The sequence below is a fragment of the Scyliorhinus torazame genome, chromosome 11 (assembly GCF_047496885.1).
Source record: "Scyliorhinus torazame isolate Kashiwa2021f chromosome 11, sScyTor2.1, whole genome shotgun sequence".
Lineage (NCBI taxonomy): Eukaryota > Metazoa > Chordata > Chondrichthyes > Carcharhiniformes > Scyliorhinidae > Scyliorhinus > Scyliorhinus torazame.
Genome location: NC_092717.1, coordinates 169,282,131 through 169,308,741, shown reverse-complemented (window position 1 = coordinate 169,308,741; position 26,611 = coordinate 169,282,131). Strand labels below are relative to the sequence as shown.

Below are 26,611 nucleotides of genomic sequence, written 5' to 3'. Positions count from 1 at the left end.
TACCACTTGTCAGTTCCCCTCTAAACCACACACCGCCCTGACCTGGAACTATATCACCATTCCTTCATTGTTGCTGGGGCAAAATCCTGGAACTCCCTGCTGAACAGCACATTGGGCATACCTACACCAGGTGGACTGCAGCACTTCAAGAAGGCACCTCACCATCACCTTCTCAAAGACAATTAGAAATGGAAAATAAAGACTGGACTAGCCAAAATCTTTTAAAAAAACTCCTGGGGCCATTAAGAATGGTGTGCTTAGGGCAGCACGGTAGCACAGTGGATAGCACTGTGGTTTCACTGCACCAGGGTCCCAGGTTCGATTCCCCGCTGGGTCACTGTGCGGAGTCTGCACTTTCTCCCCGTGTCTGCGTGGGTTTCCTACCACAGTCCAAAGACGTGCAGGGTAGGTGGATTGGCCATGATAAATTGCCCTTAGTGACCAAAAAGGTTAGGAGGGGTTATTGGGTTACGGGGATAGGGTGGAAGTGAGGGCTTAAGTGGGTCGGTGCAGACTCGATGGGCCGAATGGCCTCCTTCTGCACTCTATGTTCTATGTACATGTGTGACTAGCAGCTTGTCTATGGGCAGCACGGTAGCATTGTGGATAGCATAATTGCTTCACAGCTCCAGGGTCCCAGGTTCGATTCCAGCTTGGGTCACTGTCTGTGCGGAGTCTGCACATCCTCCCCGTGTGTGCGTGGGTTTCCTCCGGGTGCTCCGGTTTCCTCCCACAGTCCAAAGATGTGCAGGTTAGGTGGATTGGCCATGATAAATTGCCCTTAGTGTCCAAAATTGCCCTTAGTGTTGGGTGGGGTTACCGGGTTATGGGGATAGGGTGGAGGTGTTGACCTTGGGTAGGGTGCTCTTTCCAAGAGCCGGCGCAGACACGATGGGCCGAATGGCCTCCTTCTGCACTGTAAATTCTATGATCATCTATGATGATCCAGGAGTCCTGGCCCCATTTTGGATAAATCCTATTTTCACCAGAGGGCGGAAAACAAGGGCGGGATGTGACTTACACACGTGGTAGACCCAAACTCAAAAAGGCTAATTGAACTCAGTGCTGGAGTAACCTTATTTAGCAGAGTGAGATACAAATGCTTTTGAAGGCCGGATAGGTCTGCAAAACTTTCAAATGATTTAAATAGCCTTCTCTTAAACATTTTGTTTTTAACAAACAAAGTGCCTATGTCTATGAGCTGAAAGCATCTTTACTAGTAGTTTAAATAGCTGATCATTGACATAACTCTAAGGGCGCAATTCTCCGGCCTCGCTAAAGCAAAACGAGGCCGGTGAATAGCGGGAGAGACAGAAAACGAGAATTGTGCCATGCGCCAAACAGTTTGCGATGCAATCAGCCCGTTCTCGTAGGTCAAACCAGGATCTCACCGTAGAGTGGTGAGAAAGCAATTATCACCACTTAAGACCCATTTCCATACAATTGACGAGAGCTACCCCAAATCTAATGGCCTCCCGTCATTCATTGACCTCCGCAGCAAGTGGTCACGCTGGCACCGATTGGTACTCCTTTTGAAAAATGTGAACCTGGTGAAAGGGCTTCTGTGGGTAGCCGAGGAGGTGAGTAGCCATCTTTGCTCACAGGCCAAGAGCCCGGGGGCGCTGGACTTGCCACCCCAATGCTCGGTGGGGGGTGGGAAACACTCCGCAGGAGTGGTCTGCCATGGGAGGGTGGGGGAGGCACAACCAGGGGGGCAATCACGCGCGGTACCACCATGCCTACCTCTGGATCGTGTGTACCCGTTTCTGTCTGTCTGCCCCACCAACCATCCATTATCCCAACTGCTGAGTGCTCTGGCCATGTGGCTGAAGGCTATCATTAATAGGGAATTGGCAATCATTATTAATTGGGCACTTCAATAAACCCAAGTGGATCCCTCTGGGTGGGCGGGCCATGTAGCATGTGGTAGTCATTGCCTAGCATCCCAATCGCACCTTGATGCATGCACTGTGCCTGAGCACTGTGGGAGGCAACACCACACATGCAGAAGCCAACATCCGAACACCAGGGGGTGGGACACAGCTCTGGGGACAGGTCCATGGCTGGAGGGCGGGTGAGTGCCACGGAGGGTGGGTGGAGGGCTGGCGGAGATGCCTGGAGAGATGGGCCAAGGGATTGGAGGTCAGCCTGCATTGCGGAAGAAGGTGACAGAGGCATCATACCAGTTGTGCACAAAGGTGTTTATTGTGTTTGACAATTCCTCACCCTCACGATGTGCTACCCCCTCCCCCACCCCCAGCTCCTCACTCCCTACCTATCCCCACATCCCTCCCCACCTTCCCCAGTGCCTCAACGATCCTCGATGTGCTTTGCCCTCCTAGCTCTAACACTATGCCTAGGTGTGTCCCCAGGGTACACATCAGAGGTGGAGGCAGCCAGCTGCTTATAATAATAATAATCCTTATTGTCACAGTAGGGTTACATTAACACTGCAATGAAGTTACTGTGAAAAGCCCCTAGTTGCCACATTCTGGCACCTGTTCGGGTCCACAGAGAATCCAAAATGTCCAATTCACCGAACAGCACGGCTTTCGGGACTTCTGGGAGGAAACCAGAACACCCGGAGGAAACCCACGCAGACACAGGGAGAACGTGCAGACTCCACACAGCCAGTGACCCAAGCAGGGAATCAAACCTGGTAACCTGGAGCTGTGAAGCAACAGTGCTACCCACTGTGCTACGTGCTGCCCCCCCCCAAGCTTAAATGGCCTTTGATGCCCCTGGCAGTGTCCTCTGAGGGCTCTGAGGCTGGAGGGCCCCGGCTTACATGCAGGCGGCTCATTCACAGCTGTGCCGCCCTGTCCCTGGTGCTGACTGTGAGACATGGCCTCATCAGAGGGTTGAACTCAGGGGAGCTGGTGGCCACCATCATCACTCCATGGGATGGGTCAAGGTTGGCACCCAGCGCCTCTTTCTCCCATTCGGTGCCCTATGGCCCTGGGGTTTGCCTTGGGACAGGGGGCAGAAAGTCCAAGCCACGGCTGCCCCTGCATCATCTAGCTCTGCCAGCCCTGGCGGTTCCACATGGGCCACACCATCGTGTCAGTGCCCTCGGCAATGCTCCTCAGTGTTTGGGCCATGCTCTGCAGTGCCTCGGTAATGCCCACCTGTGACTGGGTCAAGCTCCGCAGCCCCTTGACCATGCCCATCTGAGAGTGGGGCATGTCCCGCAGAACCTCATCAAGGTCAGCCTGGCACTGGGTGACATCTCCCATTGAGGTGGACATTCTACCTAGTCCCTCAACCATGGCTGTCACCGATTGCGCGACGCCTTGGACACCTTCACTAATGGTGCTAACGTCATGCACCAGACTCTGCACTGCGGTCGCCATTCTAGCAGTGTTGGCTTCGGTGCCACGCATTGCTGGTGACATCTCCTGTACCTGTAGCCTCTGGGACTCCTCCAATCGGCTACGGATCTGCTGGACAGATGCAGACACCTCTCTCTGAATGTCCCAAACTCACCGTAACATCTCCATCAGCTCCGCGTAAGTCTTTTCCAGAAACTCAGTATCAGGCTGGGACCCAGCTGAGTCCTGGGATCCGGCAGACCTCCGACTGCTATCTCGCCTGGGGGTTCGTAGCTCTATCTGCAACATCAGCAACAGTATAGTATTCACAAGATTGTGCCCCAGAAGCCTGACCACATGTATCTGCGCTGCTGGAGGGTGGGGATGACGACTGTGACATGGCTAGTAAGGTGGCATCCACGGAGCTCTCCTTCTGGGTGGTCTTATGGGAGATTGGGGAGGGTGCTGCCGGCTGAAGGATGGGCCGGCGCCATTGGCTGGAGGACCTGCGGGAGAATGGACATGCGGTCAGTGGGAGGGGTGGGTCAGTCAGTAAGGCAATAACAACTCACACCTGACAGGTCCTCCTCGTGGGGCCCGGTGGTTCCTCGCCTCTGCAGCGTCCGCCAGCCTCCACGTTGGTGACCGCCCTATCTGCGGCTGCACCAGTCACCTCCAGTGCATGCTCCTCAAAGATGGTGAGAATCCTGATGTCTGGCACACCACAGCCAGTCTGGGCCCTCTCCCGGTGATTATGAGAGAGCTTTTCCTGAGGAGACACAGAGGGGGCATTGTTAGCCACATGCGTGGTTCACAGTGGTGTGAGTAAAGGGTGTGAAGGAAGGGTTGAGTGGTGTTGAAGGATGGAGGGGGTGGAGGAAGGTTTGGGGGGCTTGAGGGGTTTAAGCACACCCGTGGGGTGGAATGGTCTCGGGGTTGGCGGGGGGGGGGGGTTGGGGGGGGGGGGTGGAGCATTGGTGTCTCCTCACTCTTGCTGCCCGGTCTCGGTCATTGGCCTTCTTCCTGCATTAGAGTCAGTCCTGTCAGTCCTCCTGGTCACACTCCCAGAGCTCACAGCTGCCGCGACCTCATCCTAGGCAGCACTGGCTGCCCTATGCTGATCATCCTGGACCCTCGGAGTCATCCCTCCTGGCCTGCACAGCGTCTAGCAGCCTCTCCAGGCCAGCATCACTGAATCTTGGTGCTGGTCTCCTCTGTGCCATTGTTGCGAGCTGGTTGCAGTTGGCTCAGCAAGTGCAGCCTCAGTGCTACTCGAATAGCAAGGAGCGACGCGATGCTATGGGCCCCGGGGCTGCTCCGATTCTCCGGGCCGGATGGGCCGAAATCCCTCCGACGTGACCATGGGTCATGCCGGCGTAAATCAAACCACCTATTTAATGGCATCAACCAGACGTGCTGGTTGATGCCGGCCAGCACGGAGATAGGGGTCGGCGTGGGGCGGCCCCGGGGGTGAGGGGGGGAGTGCGAGTACCGGGGAGGGGGAGTGAGTTTCAGTGCCGGGGAGGGGGGTGAGTGTGAGTGCCGGGGAGGGGGGGGGAGGGTGAGTGCTGGGGAGGGGGGGGGGAGGGTGAGTGCCGGGGAGGGGGAATGAGGGCGAGTGCCAGGGAGGGGGGGGAGTGTGAGTGCTGGGGAGGGGGGGTGAGTGTGAGTGCCGGGGAGAGGGAGGGGGAGGGTAAGTGCTGTGGAGGGGCGGGGGGAGGGTGAGTGCTGGGGAGGGGGAAGGAGGGTGAGTGCCAGGGAGGGGGGGAGGGGGGGTGAGTGCCGGGGATGGGGGGGGTGAGTGCCGGGGAGGGGGGGGTGAGTGCCAGCGAGGGGGGGAGGATGAGTGCCGGGGTGGGGGGTGGGGGGGGGGGGGGGGGTGAGTGTCTGGGAGGGGAGAGAGGGTGAGTGCCGGGGAGGGGGAATGAGGGTGAGTGCCAGCGAGGGGGGGAGTGTGAGTGCTGGGGAGGGGGGTGAGTGTGAGTGCTGGGGAGGGGGAATGAGGGTGAGTGCCAGTGAGGGGGGAGAGTGTGAGTGCTGGGGAGGGGGGGTGAGTGTGAGTGCCGGGGAGAGGGGGGGGGGAGGGTGAGTGCCGGGGAGGGGGGGGGTGATTGCTGGGGAGGGGGGGAGGGTGAGTGCCGGGGAGGGGGAGTGAGGGGGAGTGCCGGGGAGGGGGAGTGAGGGTGAGTGCCCGGGGGGGGGGGTGAGTGCCTGGGAGGGGGGGGGGTGCCGGGGAGGGGGGGGTGAGTGCCGGGGAGGGTGAGTGCCGGGGAGGGGGAGGGAGCGGGAGTGCCGGGGAGGAAGAGTGAGGGTGAGTGCCCGGGAGGGGGGGAAGGTGAGTGCCGGGGAGGGTGGAGGGGGGGGAGTGCCGGGGATGGGGGGGGGGTGGGGGTGAGTGCCTGGGAGGGGGGGGGGGGGGGTTGGGGGGGGGGGGGTGGAGCATTGGTGTCTCCTCACTCTTGCTGCCCGGTCTCGGTCATTGGCCTTCTTCCTGCATTAGAGTCAGTCCTGTCAGTCCTCCTGGTCACACTCCCAGAGCTCACAGCTGCCGCGACCTCATCCTAGGCAGCACTGGCTGCCCTATGCTGATCATCCTGGACCCTCGGAGTCATCCCTCCTGGCCTGCACAGCGTCTAGCAGCCTCTCCAGGCCAGCATCACTGAATCTTGGTGCTGGTCTCCTCTGTGCCATTGTTGCGAGCTGGTTGCAGTTGGCTCAGCAAGTGCAGCCTCAGTGCTACTCGAATAGCAAGGAGCGACGCGATGCTATGGGCCCCGGGGCTGCTCCGATTCTCCGGGCCGGATGGGCCGAAATCCCTCCGACGTGACCATGGGTCATGCCGGCGTAAATCAAACCACCTATTTAATGGCATCAACCAGACGTGCTGGTTGATGCCGGCCAGCACGGAGATAGGGGTCGGCGTGGGGCGGCCCCGGGGGTGAGGGGGGGAGTGCGAGTACCGGGGAGGGGGAGTGAGTTTCAGTGCCGGGGAGGGGGGTGAGTGTGAGTGCCGGGGAGGGGGGGGGAGGGTGAGTGCTGGGGAGGGGGGGGGAGGGTGAGTGCCGGGGAGGGGGAATGAGGGCGAGTGCCAGGGAGGGGGGGGAGTGTGAGTGCTGGGGAGGGGGGGTGAGTGTGAGTGCCGGGGAGAGGGAGGGGGAGGGTAAGTGCTGTGGAGGGGCGGGGGGAGGGTGAGTGCTGGGGAGGGGGAAGGAGGGTGAGTGCCAGGGAGGGGGGGGAGGGGGGGTGAGTGCCGGGGATGGGGGGGGTGAGTGCCGGGGAGGGGGGGGGTGAGTGCCAGCGAGGGGGGGAGGATGAGTGCCGGGGTGGGGGGTGGGGGGGGGGGGGGGGGTGAGTGTCTGGGAGGGGAGAGAGGGTGAGTGCCGGGGAGGGGGAATGAGGGTGAGTGCCAGCGAGGGGGGGAGTGTGAGTGCTGGGGAGGGGGGTGAGTGTGAGTGCTGGGGAGGGGGAATGAGGGTGAGTGCCAGTGAGGGGGGAGAGTGTGAGTGCTGGGGAGGGGGGGTGAGTGTGAGTGCCGGGGAGAGGGGGGGGGAGGGTGAGTGCCGGGGAGGGGGGGGGTGATTGCTGGGGAGGGGGGGAGGGTGAGTGCCGGGGAGGGGGAGTGAGGGGGAGTGCCGGGGAGGGGGAGTGAGGGTGAGTGCCCGGGGGGGGGGGGGGGGGGGGGGGGGGTGAGTGCCTGGGAGGGGGGGGTGCCGGGGAGGGGGGGGTGAGTGCCGGGGAGGGTGAGTGCCGGGGAGGGGGAGGGAGCGGGAGTGCCGGGGAGGAAGAGTGAGGGTGAGTGCCCGGGAGGGGGGGAAGGTGAGTGCCGGGGAGGGTGGAGGGGGGGGAGTGCCGGGGATGGGGGGGGGGTGGGGGTGAGTGCCTGGGAGGGGGGGGGGGGGGGGTTGGGTGAGTGCCGGGGAGGGGCTGAGGATGAGTGCCGGGGGGGGTGGGGGGTGAGTGTCGGGGAGGGGGGGCAGTGTGAGTGCCGCGGAGGGGGAATGAGGGTGAGTGCCAGGGAGGGGGGGGGGCGAGGGGGAGAGCTGGGGAGGGGGGTTGAGTGTGAGTGCCGGTGAGAGGGAGGGGGAGGGTAAGTGCGGTGGAGGGGGGGGAGGAGGGTGAGTGCTGGGGAGGGGGAATGAGGGTGAGTGCCTGGGAGGGGGGGGAGGGTGAGTGCCGGGGAGGGGGGGGAGGGAGAGTGCTGGGGAGGGGGGGAGGGCGAGTGCCGGGGAGGGGGAATGAGGGTGAGTGCTGGGGGGGGGCATTCCAGGTGCCGAGTGGGGGCCTGTCTGGCATCTCCCAGCCATCGGCGCACCGGTGCATCCGTGCAGTGACAGACGCCCTGTATGCCATCGCGGACCGCTATATTTAATTCCCTGTGGACGGGCCAGCCAGGGTGCCCAGGCAGCGGGCTTCGGTGCCGTGGCCAGGTTGCCCATGGTCCAGGGGCCGATCAATGGGATGCACGTTGCCATGCGGCTACCTGTGGATAACAGGAGGAGGGGAGGGTGAGTGCCGGGGAGGGGGGGGAGGCTGAGTGCTGGGGAGAGGGAGTGCCGGGGAGGGGAAGTGAGGGTGAGTGCCGAGGAGGGGGTGAGGGTGAGTGCCGGGGAGGGGGTGGGAGGGTGAGTGCTGGGGAGAGGGAGTGCCGGGGAGGGGGAGTGGGGGTGAATGCCGGGCAGGGAGAGTGAGGGTGAGTGCCCGGGAGGGGGGGGGGGGGTGGTTAGTGCCTGGGAGGGGGGGGAGGGTGAGTGCCGGGGAGTGTGAGTGCCGGGGAGGGGAGGGAGGGTGAGTGACGGGGAGGGGGAGTGAGGGTGAATGCCGGGCAGGGAGAGTGAGGGTGAGTGCCCGGGAGGGGGTGGGGGTGTGTGCCGGGGAGGGGGGGTGGGTGAGTGCCTGGGAGGGGGGGGGGGGCAGCCGAGGAGGGGGGGATGGGGTGAGTGCCGGGGAGGGGTAGGGAGGGTGAGTGCCGGGGAGGGAGAGTGAGGGTGAGTGCCCAGGAGGGGGGGAGGGGGGAAGGGGGGGTGAGTGCCGGGGATGTGGGGGGGGGGGTGAGTGCCTGGGAGGGGGGTGCCTGGGAGGGGGGTGGGTGGGTGAGTGCTGGGTGGGGGGGGGGGCATTCCAGGCGCCGAGTGGGGACCTGCCTGGCATCTCCCAGCCATCGGCGCACCGGTGCATCTGTGCAGTGACAAACGCCCTGTATGCCATCGCGGACCGCTATATTTAATTCCCTGTGGACGGGCCTGCCAGGGTGCCCGAGCAGCGGGCTTCGGTGCCGTGGCCAGGTTGCCCATAGTCCAGGGGCCGATCGATGGGATGCACGTTGGCATGCCGCCACCTGCGGATAACAGGAGGAGGGGAGGGTGAGTGCCGGGGAGGGGGGGGTAGGGTGACTGCCGGGGATGGTGAGTGCCGGGGAGGGGGAGTGAGTGTGAGTGCCGAGGAGGGGGGGAGGGTGACATCACTCCAGTAACATGAGCAGCTCCATTTCTCAAAGGTACATTTCTTAAACACCCATTTCTTAAAGGGTACCCTCACATGACACCCTCCAGTTTAGGTGCAACCCTTCCTGCTTGTATAGGTCCCACCTTCCCTGGAAAGCATTACAATGATCCACATATCTGAAGCGTTTCCCCCTACACCAGCTCTTTAGCCACATGTTCAACTGTCGTATCGCTCTGTTCCTAGCCTTACTAGCACATGGCATGGGGAGTCTAGAGGTCCTGCTTTTTAGCTTACTCCCTGTAATGTCTTTGCAGGACCTTGCTGCTCTTCCTGCCTAAATCATTTGTACCAATGTGGACAATACCATTTACCTGTTTGCCCTCCCATTTCAGGATGACGTGTACCTGCTCAGAGACAGCCATGATCCTGGCACTAGGGAGGCAACACATCATCCTGGAGTCTCTTTTGCGACCACAAAATGCCTATCTGTGCCCCTGACTATCAATTCCCCAATTAGTCTTGCTCTATTATGCTTTGCCGCCCTCCTCTGTACAGTCTTAACATTCACTGCTGTTGGAGTCGGAAGGTCCGGCTCAATATTTTTAATGCAGCAGTGCACTAAACATGAGTTCTTTTGTTGGCATGCTGTACAATAACTTGACCCTTACACTTCAAAGTGTGGAAAGTATGAGTACTCAGCATAAGTACCAAGAACAAACACTTTCCCACTCACATGTAAGAAAATTATTGTGTTGGAAGGTGCTTGTTACAGATCGGTCTTTCTTAAAGAAGTCTACGTAGTCTCCTGCAGGTTAACTGTAGTCTTTATTAATGATGAGAACTATTTACACATGCACAGTGACGCATACAAGCAAGGAGTTGCTTCCGTGCTTAGGTCTATACATGTCTCTGTTCAACACCACACTAACCCTGGGTTGGGGTCATGTGTTCTCTTACATTACTGTGTGGGCGGTACTGCACTTCGTCCCACATTAACCCTATATTTGCCAGACTCTTATCCTACAAATTAAGAGTACTACATACATCACATATTTCTCTGACACATTGCTTCAGCTCCTCAATTGCTGTGTACTCATCTTACCTTCAATGGTAAGTTCTAGGAATTTTAAGAAACCTGCAGTCGACAACAACAACTTGTATTTAAAATGTTTGTGTGTGTCATAGAATCATAGAATTTACAGTGCAGAAGGAGGACATTCAGCCCATTGTGCCAACACCAGCTCTTGGAAAGAGCACCCTACTCAAGCCCATGCCTCCATCTATCCCCATAACCCAGTAACCCCACTTAACCTTTTTGGACACTGAGGGCAATTTATCACGGCCAATCCACCTAACCCGCACATCTTTGGACTGTGGGAGGAAACCGGAGCACCCGGAGGAAACCCACGCTGATACAGGGAGAACGTGCAGACTCCACACAGACAGTGACCCAAGCCGGGAATCGAACCTGGGATCCTGGAGCTGTAAAGCTATTGTGCTAACCACTGTGCTACCCACATGTGTCAATATCAATGTGTGTCCATATGTGTCAATATCAATAATATCAATTGACATCTTAATCGTAAAAAAAGTTCCTCTGAAGGGGTTGCGAGCAGACAGTCTCATGCATTTGAGTTAAACATAGACATAAGTGGGTTGGAGCTATAGCTTGCTGGAGCACTGGCATTTTTCTCAATGTTAACCTCCCACCTACATCCAACCCATTTTCTCTTCGGGGTTAAAGTTTCTTTTAGATCAGAGGCAGCCATCAGGGCAACATTTGAAAATTATTTTTAGGACAGACTTTTTATGCCTATTCCATGCATTCAGTTTCCATTGATATTCACCGATACCATTCTAAATGTGTAGAAAATGCAAGTCAGTAAGATACCACCTTTTGGAAATGGCAGCATTAAACAGCCCCATGCGAATATCATACTGCATCATTTCTCGGCTCAGAAATTAAACAGAAAGAAAACAACTACAGAACACTTTGAGAAATATGTGTGAGAGAATTGCACAGAACATTTGCCCTGGAGTTTTGCGTAATAAACAAGTGAGAATATAGACATAACAAAATGTGGCAGGATGTTGTTAACTTGAGGCTGCATCACTTCAGATTTCGATCAAAAAATGTGCTTCTGTATCTAGTAATTACAGTGTAAGGGTCAAGTTATTGTACAGCATGCCAGCAAAAGAACTCATGTTTACTGCACTGCTGCATTAAAAATATTGAGCCGGATCTTCCGACGTCAACAGCAGTGAATGTTAAGACTGTACAGAGGAGGGGGGCAAAGCATAATAGAGCAAGACTAATTGGGGAATTGATAGTCAGGGGCACAGATAGGCATTTTGTGGTCACAAACAAGACTCCAGGATGATGTGTTGCCTCCCTGGTGCCAGGGTCATGGATGTCTCTGAGCAGGTACACGTCATCCAAAAATGGGAGAGCAAGCAGGCAACTGTCATTGTCCATTTTGGTACAAATGACATTGGCAGGAAGAGCAGCAAGGTCCTGCAAAGACATTACAGGGAGTAAGCTAAGAAGCAGGAGGGGCGCCAATATCCTGGCCGGGAGGTTTGCTAATGTGCTTCGGGACGGTTTAAAATAGTATGGCAGGGGGGTGGGAACCCGAGCAGCAGGCCAGCAAGTATAGAGACTGGGGAAGAGCTTGAGACTAAGACAGATATAGCTAAGAGGGAGAGCAGGCAGAGGGACGTCTCTGATCTCAGTGGATCTGGAGGTCTGGAATGTTTTTGCTTTAGCGCAAGAAATGTAACTGGTAAGATGGATGAACTTAGAGCTTGGATTAATGTGGGGAATTATGATATTGTGTTTAATACAGAATCATTGTTAAAGGAGGGACAGGACTGGCAGCTTAACGTTCCAGGATATCAATGTTTTAGACGAGACAGAGGGATCAGCAGAAAGAGAGGGGGAGTTGCATTATTGGTCAGGGAACATATCACATCTGTGATGAGCGAGGGAAATAATAATCTTTATTATTGTCACAAGTAGGCTTACATTAACACTGCAATGAAATTACTGCACCCTCCACCAGCACAGATATTGTGAGAATATCTTGACGGGTTCTGCAGTGAAGCATTATGGGCAGAGCTCACAAATAGGAAGGGTGCAATCACAAAGTTGGGGTTGTATTATAGGCCTCCCAACAGCCAGCAGGATACAGAAGAACAGATATGTCGTCAGATTCTGGAAAGATGTGAAAATAGCAGGCTTGTTGTGGTGGGTGATTTTAATTTCCTCCATATTGACCGGGACGCTCTTCATGCCAGAGGTTTGGATGGAGAGCAACTTATTAGGTGTGTCCAAGAGGGTTTTTTGAAACAGTGGGCGGGATTCTCTGCGATCGATGCGACGGCCCGACGCCAGCGTCAAAAACGGCGTGAACCACTCCAGCATCAGGTCGACCGGAACATTGAAAATCCTCCGGCCTGGAAGGGGCTAGTAGCGGCGTGACGCCATTCGCACTGGTGTCACCCGTCACCGACGCGCACGACGTCAATGACACCGCGCGGCATAGCACCACAAAAGATGCCCCTGCCGGAGACCCAGCAAAATGGCCACCTTCTGGGCAGGAAACTGACCTTCCTAGAGTTGTTGGCCAATTAAATTGCCAATAGTTCTACAGTCGCAGCAGTGCCAATGGGAGCAATGGTCACTCCTGGGGTTGCATTCATTCTCCATCCACGAGGACACAGAATTGGAGTTAGAGAAAAATGTATCACCAGGGCAAGGCTGGCTAGGCCTGTCAAGGAGAGTGTAGGTAGCTTGGGGAGAGGAGGGGGGGGGGGGGTCGGGGATGGGAGCCGGGGCATGGCGAAGACCTGGAAGAATCGGGGTGAGACCCTCTGATGGGAACAGCTTGTTAAGGAAGGACCAACTATTCCCCTTGCTCACCACCAGTTCAAGCAGTGAACCTGTTGGCTGAACCCTTGGCAAGGGCTTCTCCCATTGCCTGGCATCGACTGATCCCTTAAAGGCCTCAAATGATCCAAAGGTGGGCAGGTCACATGGAAATTGATTTTTTTTTTAAATGAAGGATTGGTCTACTCACAAGGAAAGTTGGTGAGAAGAGTGATGTACTGGATAGCCTTGAGAAGCTGGAGTGAAGGGATTGTGGTGATGTGCAGGATGTTGGTGAGTGTGGCACTGTCCTCATCTTTTCTGACCTGTTTAAGCCATTAAACCATTTTCCGTGTTGATAGCGTAGCACTACCCTCAAATGCTAACTTCCTCAGCAACTTCCAGCCACACCTCCTTTGTCACCACAGTTGGCTTCTTCCAGCACATGTGGGGAGGCATGAAGAAGGGCTCAATCTTTCCCCATCTCAACTTTTTTTAAAAATTCAATTTATATTTGTACCAAACATATCTTTCTCAATTTTGCTCATCGGCCCCTTGAGTGAGAAAAATATGCAAATCTGGGCCCCCAAGCGAAAAGGTTGGACAAGCATGCTTTAAACTAAGTATCCTGTCATTTTAGTAGCGACCAGTCACAAGAGGGGAGGGAGAATTAAACACATCAAAAGAGACTGTGCTTAATCATTTCACTCAAATCACAATAAAAGAGGCACTCAGTACATAATAACCTCTCCCACTCCTACTTACAGTGCCAAGTACTGGCATTTCGACATGTAGATCAGTTAATTACAGGCTTTTCTTGAAACCACAGATAACTTCATTGTAAAACAAATGTCTTTCCATTTGTACTGTTAACTAGGTCATGCATAATTCAAATTGCACAAAGGAATTTCACAAACACCAAAATAGAAATTTAATGGTATGGCAGGTTTATTTCTTATTTCATTTATGTACTTTGGACCTACGGGGGCTGGTTTAGTACAGTGGGCTAAGACAGCTGGCTTTTAAAGCAGACCAAAGCAGGCCAGCAGCACGGTTCAATTCCCGTACCAGCCTCCCCGAACAGGCGCCGCAATGTGGCGACTAGGGGCTTTTCACAGTAACTTCATTTGAAGCCTACTTGTGACAATAAGCGATTTTCATTTCATTTCATTTTGTAATGCAGAAGACCACCAGCACGGGTTCAATTCCCGTTCCAGCCTCCCCGAACAGGCGCCGGAATGTGGCGACTAGGGGCTTTTCACAGTAACTTCATTAAAGCCTAATTGTGACAATAAGCTATTATTATTATTATTACACTCACTAAATCTGCATGGATGTATTCTTTACCTAAATTTAGAAATTTCAGTTTAACACCCACCATTTATAATGAACAAATCTTAATAACAAATTGGCCAGTTATAAATGGTAAGGACTTTAATACGAGAGTACTGCAGCCTAATTTGTTATACAAAAGTTATTCCAAAATTATTTCACTATTTAATTGATCACGTTATAGTCTGATACTGTTCCATGCATTTGTAGTGGTCATATTGGTGTTAAAGCAATTTGTAGAGTCTGCTTAAATCGTAACAGGCCATTTGTCTCCTTATTTCTTTGGCAATGTTAAACCTTCTTGTTTTGTTGCACGAACAGATTGAAATTAGGCAACATATTCTCAACAGTCTGAGACCAAATATACAGGTGTTCAGGATTAACATAGGAGCACGGAAACTAGAAGCAGGAGGAGGCCCTTTGACCCTTCGAGCCTGTTCTGCCATTCATTATGATCATGGCTGTTCAATACCCTGATCCTGCCTTCCCCCCATATCCCTTGATCCCTTTAGCCTCAAGAGTAATATCTAATTCCTTCTTGAAATTATACAACGCTTTGGCCTCAACTACTTTTTGTGATAGCAAATGCCCCAGATTCACCACTCTCTGAGTGAAGAAAATACTCCTCACCTCAGTTCAAAAAGGTTCACCCCTTATCCTCAAACTATGATCCTTAGTTCTAGGTTCCCCCACCATCGGGAACATTCTTTCTGAATCTACCCTGTCTAATCCTGTTAGAATTTTGTAAATTTCTATGAGATCCCCTCTCACTCTTCTAAACGTCAATGAATATAATCCCAACCGACTTAGTCTCTCCTCATATTACAGTCACGCCATCCCAGCAATCAGCCAAACCTTTGCTGCACTCCCTCCATAACAAGAACTTCCTTCCTCAAATAAGGACACCAAAATTGCACACCATTGCCTCACCAATGCCCTGTACAATTGCAGTAAAACATCTCTATTCCCATACTCAAATCCTCTCGCTATGAAGGCCAACATACCATTTGCCTTCTTTACTGACTGCCTATGCCTGCGCGCTTACTTTCAGTGACTAATGCACGAGGACACCGAGGTCTCGCTGAGTATCCAGCTCTATCAATTTACACCCATTCAAATAATAATCTGTCTTCCTTTATTTGCTACCGAAGCAGATAACCTCACATTTATCCACATTGAACTGCATCTGCCATGCATATGTCCACTCACTCAGCCTGTCCAAATCCCGCTAAAGCATCACTGCATGGTTGGCGGCACGGTAGCATAGTGGTTAGCACTGTTGCTTCACAGCTCCAGGGATCCAGGTTTGATTCCCGGCTTGGGTCACTGTCTGTGCCGAGTCTGCACCTTCTACCCGTGTCTGTGTGGGTTTCCTCCGGGTGCTCCGGTTTCGCCCCACAAGTCCCGAAAGACGTGCTTGTTAGGTGAATTGGACATTCTGAATTCTCCCTCAGTGAACCCGAACAGGTGCTGGAATGTGACAACTAGAGGATTTTCACAGTAACTTCATTGCAGTGTTAATGTAAGCATACTTGTGACAATAAACATTATTATTATTATTTCTATTTCCTCCTCACAGTTCACCCTCCCATTCAACTTTGTATCATTCAACTCTACTAGTTACACCTTCAAAACATTCCAGTAGATTAGTCAAGCATGATTTTTCTTTCATAAATCCATACTGATTTGGTCTGATTACACCACTGCTTTCCAAATAATATGTTATGAAATCCTTGTAAGAAGTCTTACAACACCAGGTTAAAGTCCAACAGGTTTGTTTGGAACCACTAGCTTTCAGAGCTTAGCTCCTTCATCAGGTGAAGGAGCCACGCTCCAAAAGCTAGTGATTCCAAATATACCAGTTGGACTTTAACCTGGTGTTGTAAGACTTCTTACTGTGCCCATCCCAGTACAACGCCGGCATCTCCACATCATGAAATCATTGATAATGGACTTGAGCAACTTCCCTACTACCATCATTAGGTTCACTGGTCTATAGTTCCCTGTTTTCTCACTACCTCCTTTTTTGAATAGCGGGGTCCCATCTGTAGGAACCATTCCAGAGTCCAAAGAGTTTTGGAAAATGACCACCAATGGATCTACTATTTCTAGGGCCACTTTTTTAAACACTTGGGATGAAGATTATCAGGTCCTGGAGATTTTTCTGCCTTCAATTCCGTTAATTTCCCCAAACCATTTATTTACACAAGTAATTTCCTTCAGCTCCTCACTAAAACTTGTGTTCCTCAGAACTTCCGGTACATTATTCATCTCTTTCTTTGTGAAGACAGAAGATGATAGCATGGCAATTAGCAGCCAATTTCTATTGCGCATTTCTCTCTTCCCCTTTACTGCTTTATTTTGATGCATTTGATGAAACAGTTGTCACAACAAAGAGCTGATTTCACAACCAAAAAGGGAAATTAAGGAGGATTTAATTAACTGCTCAAAATAAAGTTTAATGTCCCAGATTTTCCTATACTGATAGGTTGAGGCTGGCAGGGTAATATGTACAACAACTTCGTGGCGGGATTCTCCGACCCCCCGCCGGATGCCGAATTCCCCGGCCCCACAAAAATCCAGTCGATGTGAAGACGATGTGGAGAATGGCGAGGACTGGGGCGACGCAATGGGCCCCAGATCGCCCGAATTCTCCGGGCCGAGTGGATGAGTGGGCGGGCCTTGTTCGCATAGTTCGGGACCCACTGGGCGTAGTACGAAAAGAACCCTAGGCATCGTTTGAGGGCCTTGGGGCAGTGGTGAAGGGGGAGTTCCATGAGGGGGCGCATGCGATCGGGGTCGGGAACTAGAACTCCGTTCTGAACCACATAGCCGAGGATGGCTAATCGGTTCGTGCTGAACACACACTTCTCCTTGATGTAGGTTAGGTTGAGGAGTTTGGCGGTGTGGAGAAATTTGGAAAGGTTAGTGTCGTGGTCCTGCTGGTCGTGGCCACAGAAGGTGACATTATCCAGGTACGGGAAAGTGGCCTGCAGTCCGCACCGGTCAACCATTCGGTCCATCTCCCATTGGAAGACCGAGACCCTGTTAGTGACGCCGAAGGGATCCCTAAGAAAATGGTAAAGGCCGCTTCAAACGCGGTGTACGGGCGGTCCGCCTTGCTAATGGGGAGCTGGCGGTAGGCAGATTTCAGGTCCACTGTCGAGAAGACCCGGTCTTGTGCAATCTGATTGACCATATCAGATATGCGTGGGAGGAAGTACGCATCGAGCTGCGTGTACCGATTGATGGTCTGACTGTAGTCAACGACCATCCTGTTTTTCTCCCCCGTTTTCACCACTACCACTTGGGCTCTCCAGTGGCTGTTGCTGGCCTCAACGATACCTTCCCGCAGCAACCGCTGGACCTCAGACCTGATGAAGGTCCTGTCTTGGGTGCTGTACCATCTGCTCCTGGTGGCGACGGGTTTGCAATCCGGGGTGAGGTTTTCAAACAGAGAAGGCCTTAAGGGTCGTGAGGCCGCATACAGTAAGGGGTGGTAGGGGCCCACCAAATTTCAGGGTTAGGCTCTGGATGTTGCACTGGAAGTCCAGGCCGAGTAGCAAGGCAGTGCAGAGGTTGGGGAGGACGGAGAGCCGGAAGCCACTGAACTCTATGCCCTGGATGGTGAGTGGGGGCGATGCAGTACCCCCGGATCGCCATGGAGTGGGATCCGGAGGCCAGGGAGATTCTTTGGTTAATGGGGTGTACCGCGAAGGAGCAGCGCCTTACCGTATCGGGGTGAATGAAGCTCTCAGTGCTCCCAGAGTCGAGAAGGCAGGATATCTCATGCCCGTCGACCTTCACCTTTGTCGACGCGGTGGCGAGGTTGTGCGGTTGAGACTGCTCGATCGTGATGGAGGCGAGACGCGGCTGGTCGTCAGCGGTTGCAGGCAATCAGCGGCCCAATGAGGTGCCCGACGGGCAGGGGTCCTGAGGCGGGGAAGGTGGCGACGACCACGGGGCGCACGTGTCCTGAGGTAGCAAGATGGCGGCGTCCCCAGGCCGCACGTGTCCTGGGGCAGGCAAGATGGCTCTGCCCATTGGTTGTGAGGCAAGCAAGATGTCGGCGCCCATGGGCTGCAAGTGGTCTGAGGTGAGGAAGATGGCGGCGCCCACTGGCCGCACGCGGGGGGGGTTACAGGGACAATAGCGGCGATTTAGCGGGCCTGGCACACTGCAGCAAAATGTCCTTTCTTGCCACAGGCCTTGCAGAGCGCGCTCCACACCAGGCAGCGCTGCCGGGGGTGTTTGTTCTGTCCGCAGAAGTAGAACTTGGGTCCCCCGAGGTTGGTTGGCTGCCGCGCGGCGCAGGGTTGGCTGGGGACGATCGCTGATGGGGTCCATGATGGGGTGGCCGCTGGCAGGGTCCATGATGCCCAGGAGGGGTGAGCCGTGCGGTTGGGGCATACGCCTGTACGTTGCGTGAGGCGACTGTGAGCGAGAGCGCTAATTTCTTGGTCGCCGCGAGGTCAAGCGCAGCCCCTTCTAAGAGGCGCGGGTGGATGTAGGCTGACCCTGTGCCCTTAATGAACGCGTCTCTCATTAGCAGGTTAGAATGTTCAGCGGCCGAAACGGCCTGGCAATCACAGTCTCTCACCGGGGCGAGCAGAGCACGCCAGAAATCTTCCACAGACTCACCGGGACAGGAGGTGCCTTGCGTAGATCTTGTTGGTCTGCTGAGCATCGTTCTCCTTCAGTAGCGCTATGGCCTCTGCGTAGGTAGGCACGTCCTGGATGAGGGGAAAGACATCGGTGCTCAGCCGCGTGTACAGAATCTGGAGCTTCTGTGCTTCTGGGATTGGGTCTGTCGCAGATCCGATGTATGCTTCAAAGCAAACTAGCCAATGTGCGAAGTTCTTTTTGGCATTGTCTGTTTGAGGATGCAGCTGCAGGCGATCCAGCTTGATACGGAGATCCACCTTTGTAAAATCTCTGTGTAATAAATTGATTCACTATCAATTACAACGAGACGAGAGTAGAGAGTAATCAAGACTTTATTACACAGAGGCCTCCTACAGCAGCTTACCAAATGGCTGCTGTTCGGAGAGCACACACATTTATACTCCGCCTACTGGGCGGAGCCAGCAGGCAGGGATCTACTCCGTACCTGTAGTACAGGGGCCTTACCGTATACCCTCGTATGCAATGCAGTATATACAATATAATACAAGAGTGGTGACTACCACAGCGCCCCCGTCCTCTGCATCCGCAACCCCCCCATCCTCGGGTCCACCTGCAAGTTTCAGGGCCCTCTCCTCATGGATGATGAGTGGTCGCAGTTCGGGTGGACCTTCTCCGGTCGTCTCATGCTCCTGGTTGATGTGAGCGCGCTTCTCCTGTGGGTGGCGGGAGGGTGGCAGGGATAAAGGGCAACAGTGTTAGGCAGACATATACATGTGGACCAGTGGTTGTGTGTGTGTTGGCAAAGGTTCACAACCCATCCTGCCACTGCAGCCTGCATGGGTGGTGCAGCCATGTCGGTTGCCCTAGGGCTGTGCCGCCCATCGGAGCTGGGGGGGGGGGGGTACTCACCCTGGCTGCCCTGACAAGGTCATTGACCTTCTTGTGGCACAGGGCGCCTGTCCTTGCTGTCACGGCCATGGCAATGACGGCCTTTGCCACCTCCCTCCACAGGCGCCGGCTGAGGTGTGGTGCGGCCCTGCGGCCGTGTCCGGGGTACAGGGCCTCCCTCTTCTGCTCCACTGCGTCCAGGAGCGCCTCGATGTCCCGTTCCTGGAACCTCGGCGCTGCGTGGCGGGCGGCCATTTTGATAGGTCTCCGGGGGGGGGGGTCTTTTGTGCTGCGATGCGGGGCTTGGGGGCGGGGCGGCCTTTGTGCTGCGACGCCACGTGGCATCACTGATGGCGCGCGCGTCTGTGACAGGTGACGCCGTCGCGAATGGCGTCACGCCGCTGCTAGCCCATTCCTGGCTGGAGAATTTGTGACGTTCGGGGGAGTCCGACGCCGGAGTTTTTGGTGCCGTTTTTGGCACCGGGTTCGGGCCATCGCGCTGATTCACGGAGAATACTGCCCCTGATGTCGAATAACGGCAACATGAAAATCTGGGAGTTTCTGTAAGTGACACCCTCCTCCTCAACAGGATGCACTGTTACACTCTTCTCTGATGGAATTTGTGCAGAGATCATTGTAATGGTGTGAGTTTAGGGTAATTTCAGCCTATGGTCATTGCAGCCGATAGTCTAGCAACGAATGTACTGCTGACTGGCTGCAGCTAAAAACGGGGTCCAGCAACATGTATGGCTGATACATGTTTCAGCTAGCCCGCAGGCCTTAAAGGCAGCCTGTCCCTCTTAAAGAGGAGCAGCACTCATTGCACAAAATTAAAATAGTATCATTGGAATGCAAACATTTGCCTACTAACACCCCCATTTCCTTTGTGGCTTCACCTTTCTCCTGATGGAATCCTCAGAGGATTAATGTAAGTGGTCCATTTCAGATGTTTTTGTTGAATCTTTGAGGGTGTCCATTGATCTCTTGCCAAAGTTACAGAAGGAGATTAATAAAGAAATCCTACCAAAGCTTAGTGTCTATTCATATACAAGTTAATTTCAGTTTTTTTGGAAGGTACATGTAAAACTACTTCAGTATTCTATGGAACAAATGTATCCAAAATCAGAACATCTCTACCATTTCAAAGGGGCTGTTCCCTCTGTGACATCCTGGGCACTCCTTTATCACTCCTAACATCTCTTGTCCTTCCCATGGAACCTTAATTTGATTTCACAGGGAGTGTAACATCTGCTCCTTTACCTCCTTTCTCCTCACTGTCCAAGGCAGGCAACAACTATTGCCACACATCCTTTGTCTTCTCTGAAGTGTAACCTCAATGTTAATGCCCCATTTGATTTCATCCCAATTTTCTTTGAAGATCAGGGGCGTCATTCTCCGACCCCCCAGCGGGTCGGAGAATGGCCGTTGGCTGCCGTGACTCCCGCCCCCACCGGTTGCCGAAGTCTCCGGTACCGGATATTTGGCGGGGGCGGGAATCGGGCCGCGCCGGTTGGCGGGCCCCCCCGCTCGATTCTCCGGCCCGGATGGGCCGAAGTCCCGCCGATAAATTGCCTGTCCCGCCGGCGTAAATTAAAGTACCTATTTACCGGGGTCCTGGGGGGGGCGCGGGGCGATCTGACCCCGGGGGGGTGCCCCCACGGTGGCCTGGCCCGCGATCCGCGGGCGGGTCTGTGCCGTGGGGGCACTCTTTCCCTTCCGCGGAAGAGACTCTCCCCACTGCGCATGCGCGGGAAACTGTCAGCGGCCGCTGACGCTCCCGCGCATGCGCCACCCCGACATGTAATTTCCGCGCCAGCTGGCTGGGCAACAAAGGCTGTTTCCGCCAGCTGGCGGGGCGGAAATCCCTCCGGCGTCGGCCTAGCCCCTCAATGTTGGGGCTCGGCCCCCAAAGATGCGGAGCATTCCGCACCTTTGGGGCGGCGCGATGCCCGTCAGATTGGCGCCGTTTTGGGCGCCAGTCGGCGGACACGGCGCCGTTTGGGGAGAATTTCGCCCCAGAAACTCAATTACTTTTTATTTCAATGTAAGGTTCACTTATTGTGGCTTGATTGAAACGTATAAGAACATGAGAGATCTTGATTGGGTGGATGTGGAGATGATGTTTCCTCTTGTGGGAGAATCTAGAACTAGAGGCGCAATCTACCAACCGTGCTGTGCTCGAGCAAGAGTGCATCGCAGCTGGTAGATCCCGGGAAAGGTCTCCCGTGCATTTCCCGGCAGCCTTTACACCTCGCGGGATATACCCAGGTCCCACGAGGCGTCAACATCAGAATCCCACACAAAGAGTGCATACCCAAACAACGCCCGTCTAAGTAGTTTTCAAACCTACTTAGGCAGGCTTACCCAGGATATAACAGCCTCCCGGATCTACAAGTGTCCCCAGCAAGGCTGCAGCCGGGCGCCATTCAGTACTGGTCCATACAAACATGGACCAGGAGGAATATCACTCAGCGGAGGTCTCCTGGACCATTGGAGGCCGCTGCATGGCCAAGGATAGTGCAGAGTGGCTCCCTGGCCCTTACCCCTGGAATGCAAACACCTTTCAACATGGTGGCCTGATCTCTGAATTCAGCTCGCTAGTGCTGAAAAAAATTCTAACGCTGCGATTTCACAGCCACGTTGCGCCCAAAAAGCAGCTCGCCGCGGCACGGCGTGGTCGATAGAAGCCGGGGATGTTGCTCAGTAAATCCGGCACATTGTACGTGGGATCACTCTGTAGCAAATCTGCATATTAACGGGAGACAGATAGTTTTACTTTAATGTGCAGATACCCTGATACCCGAGGCATGGGACCAGGCAGAACGGAACTCATGGGGGTCTCCGAGGGTATCGGAGGCACCCAGGTGGGTGGTACCCTGGCACTGCTGATGCCACCTGGGTATCCTGGTACTGCAAGCCTGGCACCCTTGTACTGCCAGCCTGGCATCCTGGTAGTGCCACCTGGGTACCAACCTGGCACTGCCAAGGAGCCAACTGGCAATGCCAATGTGCCAATCTGGCATTTTTTGCACGGGGGCTCCAGAGATGGGGTTGCCAAGTTCCTCAGTACACAAAATGGGGCTATGTGCTGCCTCAGCTGTGTGTTCCCCGCTGAGGCCCCCTATCTAATGGGAGTGTTGTTTTATAGCATTGCATTTCATAGCGCTGCGAGGGCTGGGAAAGACGCAGCTAAAAGCGGTCGCTATGGGACTTTGTTCCCATTTAGTTAAATCTCCCTTCAGTGTGGGCTAAACCGGACAGAAAGTCACCAGAGCCCAAAAAGTGACTACGTGCCGTTTGACGGCGGTGGGGAACTCACCGGCAGAGCTGGCAGAACCCTCCACAAAGGAACTTAGAAATGTTTCCATTAAATTCCGCCCAAGATCTCACTGTTTACAAATAAAGGGTGGTCCATTTAAAATGAAGATAAGGTGAAAAGTTTTCACTCAGAGGGTTGTGATTCTTCCCGAAATAGCGGTGCAAGCAGAGCTAAACAGATTGCAAGGGGGTGATAGGTCATCGGGGGTAGACAAAATGCAGTTTTGAGGTTACAATCAGATCAGCCATGAACTTATTAAATGGCAGAGCAGGCTTGAAGGGCTGAATGGACACACACCCTGTTCTTTGTTTGTATGTTTGTATAACATGCCAGTGACTGATGGAAATGAGGCTATGACAGGTGAGGACCTTGAGAGGATTGATATCACCAAGGAGGTAGTGATGGGCAAGCTAATGGGGCTAAAGGTAGACAAGTCTCCTGGACCTGATGGAATGCATCCCAGAGTGCTAAAAGAGATGGCTAGGGAAATTGCAAATGCACTAGTGATAATTTACCAAAATTCACTAGACTCTGGGGTGGTCCCGGCGGATTGGAAATTAGCAAACGTGACACCACTGTTTAAAAAAGGAGGTAGGCAGAAAGCGGGTAATTATAGGCCAGTGAGCTTAACTTCGGTAGTAGGGAAGATGCTGGAATCTATCACAAGGAAGAAATAGCAAGGCATCTGGGTGGAAATTGTCCCATTGGACAGACGCAGCATGGGTTCATAACGGGCAGGTCGTGCCTAACTAATTTAGTGGAATTTTTTGAGGACATTAACAGTGCGGTAGATAACGGGGAGCCAATGGATGTGGTATATCTGGATTTCCAGAAAGCCTTTGACAAGGTGCCACACAAAAGGTTGTTGCATAAGATAAAGATGCATGGCATTAAGGGGAAAGTAGTAGCATGGATAGAGGATTGGTTAATTAATAGAAAGCAAAGAGTGGGGATTAATGGGTGTTTCTCTGGTTGGCGATCAGTAGCTAGTGGTGTCCCTCAGGGATCAGTGTTGGGCCCACAACTGTTCACAATTTACAGAGATGATTTGGAGTTGGGGATCAAGGGCAATGCGCCAGGTTTGCAGACGACACTAAGATAAGTGGTAAAGCAAAAAGTGCAGAAGATACTGGAAGTCTGCAGAGGGATTTGGATAGGCTAAGTGAATGGGCTAGGGTCTGGCAGATGGAATACAATGTTGACAAATGTGAGGTTATCCATTTTGGTAGGAATAACAGCAAAAGGGATTATTATTTAAATGATAAAATATTAAAACATGCTGCTGTGCAGAGAGACCTGGGTGTGCTAGTGCATGAGTCGCAGAAAGTTGGTTTTCAGGTGCAACAGGTGATTAAGAAGGCAAATGGAATTTTGTCCTTCATTGCTAGAGGGATTGAGTTTAACACTAGGGAGGTTCTGCTGCAATTGTATAAGGTGTTAGTGAGGCCACACCTGGAGTATTGTGTTCAGTTTTGGTCTCCTTACTTGAGAAAGGACGTACTGGCACTGGAGGGTGTGCAGAGGAGATTCACTAGGTTAATCCCAGAGCTGAAGGGGTTGGATTACGAGGAGAGGTTGAGTAGACTGGGACTGTACTCGTTGGAATTTAGAAGGATGAGGGGGGATCTTATAGAAACATTTAAGATTATGAAGGGAATAGATAGGATAGATGCGAGCAGGCTGTTTCCACTGGTGGGTGAAAGCAGAACTAGGGGGCACAGCCTCAAAATAAGGGGAAGTAGATTTAGGACTGAGTTTAGGAGGAACTTCTTCACCCAAAGGGTTGTGAATCTATGGAATTCCTTGCCCAGTGAAGCAGTAGAGGCTCCTTCATTAAATGTTTTTAAGATAAAGATAGATAGTTTTTTGAAGAATAAAGGGATTAAGAGTTATGGTGTTCGGGCCGGAAAGTGGAGCTGAGTCCACAAAAGATCAGCCATGATCTCATTGAATGGTGGAGCAGGCTCGAGGGGCCAGATGGCCTACTCCTGCTCCTAGTTCTTATGTTGTTATGTTCTTATGTTCCTATATACTCTTGGAATTTACAATTTCCATCAACATTATAAGATCAGCCAGGTATCAGTCAATCAGTATTAATACAAACCACCCTCAATACTTTTCCTTTTTTTCGCTGCAAGATCATAGCACCACTTTCTGCCTTTCTCACCTTATTAATTTAGAGGTGAAAACACGCCTTTAAAAGAAATAGACAAGGTGAACGAATGGCGGCATCAATGAAGGCAAAGAAGCAAAACCATGTCAACAGTTCACAATGAGGATGCCATCTGATATATCACAAGCGGGATTCTCCCAGCCCACGACGGGCCGGAGAATCGCCGGGCCAGGCGCGAAACCGGGGCACGGCCCGACGCTGGTCCGCTGCTTCTCCAGAGAGCGGAGAATCGGCGCATTGGCTCCGGCGCGATGCCGGTCGGTGGCCACTCTACGCGGCCCCCCCGGTGATTCTCCGCCCAGGATGGGCCGAGTGGTCGCAAAGAATATCCAAGTCCCGCTGGCGCCGTCCACGGGTGGTCTTACCCGGAGGGACCTCAGCATGCATCCTTCCGGGGATGGTCTGGTGGGGGGGGGTCTGACCCCAGGGGGGCCTCCGCTATGGCCTGGCCCGCAATCGGAGCCTATTGATCGGCGGGCCGGGCTTTTGGTTTGTGGGCCTCTTTTGCTCCATGCCGGCCCCCGTAGCCCTACACAATGTTGCATCAGGGCCGGCGCGGAGAAGGAAGCCACAGCGCATGCGCGCAATCGTGCAATCGTGCCGGTCGCACTGCGCATGCGCAGACCCGTGGCGCCCATTTGACGCCGGTATCGGCAGCTGGAGCAGCATGGGTCGCTCTAGTGCCATGCTGACCTACTGAGGGGCTCGGAATCGCTGCTCCTGGGGGCCTGTTGACGCCGTCGTGAAATGCGACGGCCTTTACGACGGTATCAACACTTAGCTTCAGAGAATTCCGCCCCACATGGCTGCTTCACAGAATTAGCACATTTAGCCACTTTAGACTTCAAAAATAAACTAAAATATATCTCTGTAAGTGTAGGAAACAGCGAGCACCAAGAATTCTGAATTCAATTCCTCTCTCAGTCCAAAAGAAGAACTCCCTAGCTGTAATTGTAAAATAAATCACATCAATTTTAAACCCATTTTGGTAACATCTTATAAGTGGAGACTGCTGAGCTTTTGCGCACAGTGAAACCATCCACAGTGAGAGTTTTTCAACATCAGTCATTTAAAAAGCGGATCCAAAAATGCCCAATCAACCCGCTGTTGTAATATGGCATTAAGGGATATCAGCGTGACATCAGTGGAAGGGACATTTATCATGTGATTCAGATTTGGTTTCACTTTTGCCTTGAGCAGAGCACAGACACAACTCTGATGCCTTCAAGTGTTATACTTATAAATATTCTCAAGTGTCTAGTCTTAATAATTGAGTCCACAATGTGTTTACCAAATCTCTTATGAGTGATTCATGTTTTGTATCTTGTACAGTAAATAAGCCCAAGGTATTATATCATTGTAATAATACAAAATGTTAATTATCAGTGGTAAGGTAAGTCGCAGCAAGATTAAGTACATGTGCAACATGGTGAACAACCTTAGATCATGCTACACAACGTAAAACCATAAAAACATAAGACATAGGAGCAGAATTAGGCTACTCGGCCCATCGAGTCTGCTCCGCCACTCAAACATGGCTGATATTTTTCTCATCCCCACTCTCCTGACTTCTCCCCATAACCCCTGATCCCCTTATTAATCGAGAACCTCTCTATCTCTGTCTTAAAGACACTGAGTGATTTGACCTCCAC

General features: G+C 53.4%; 1 protein-coding gene across 1 annotated transcript in view; it reads right to left on the bottom strand.

The window, feature by feature from the left end:
* The window catches only part of necab1 (N-terminal EF-hand calcium binding protein 1), a 362,049-nt gene that overhangs the window by 128,049 nt on the left and 207,389 nt on the right, over window positions 1–26,611 (bottom strand). The window lies entirely within an intron of this gene.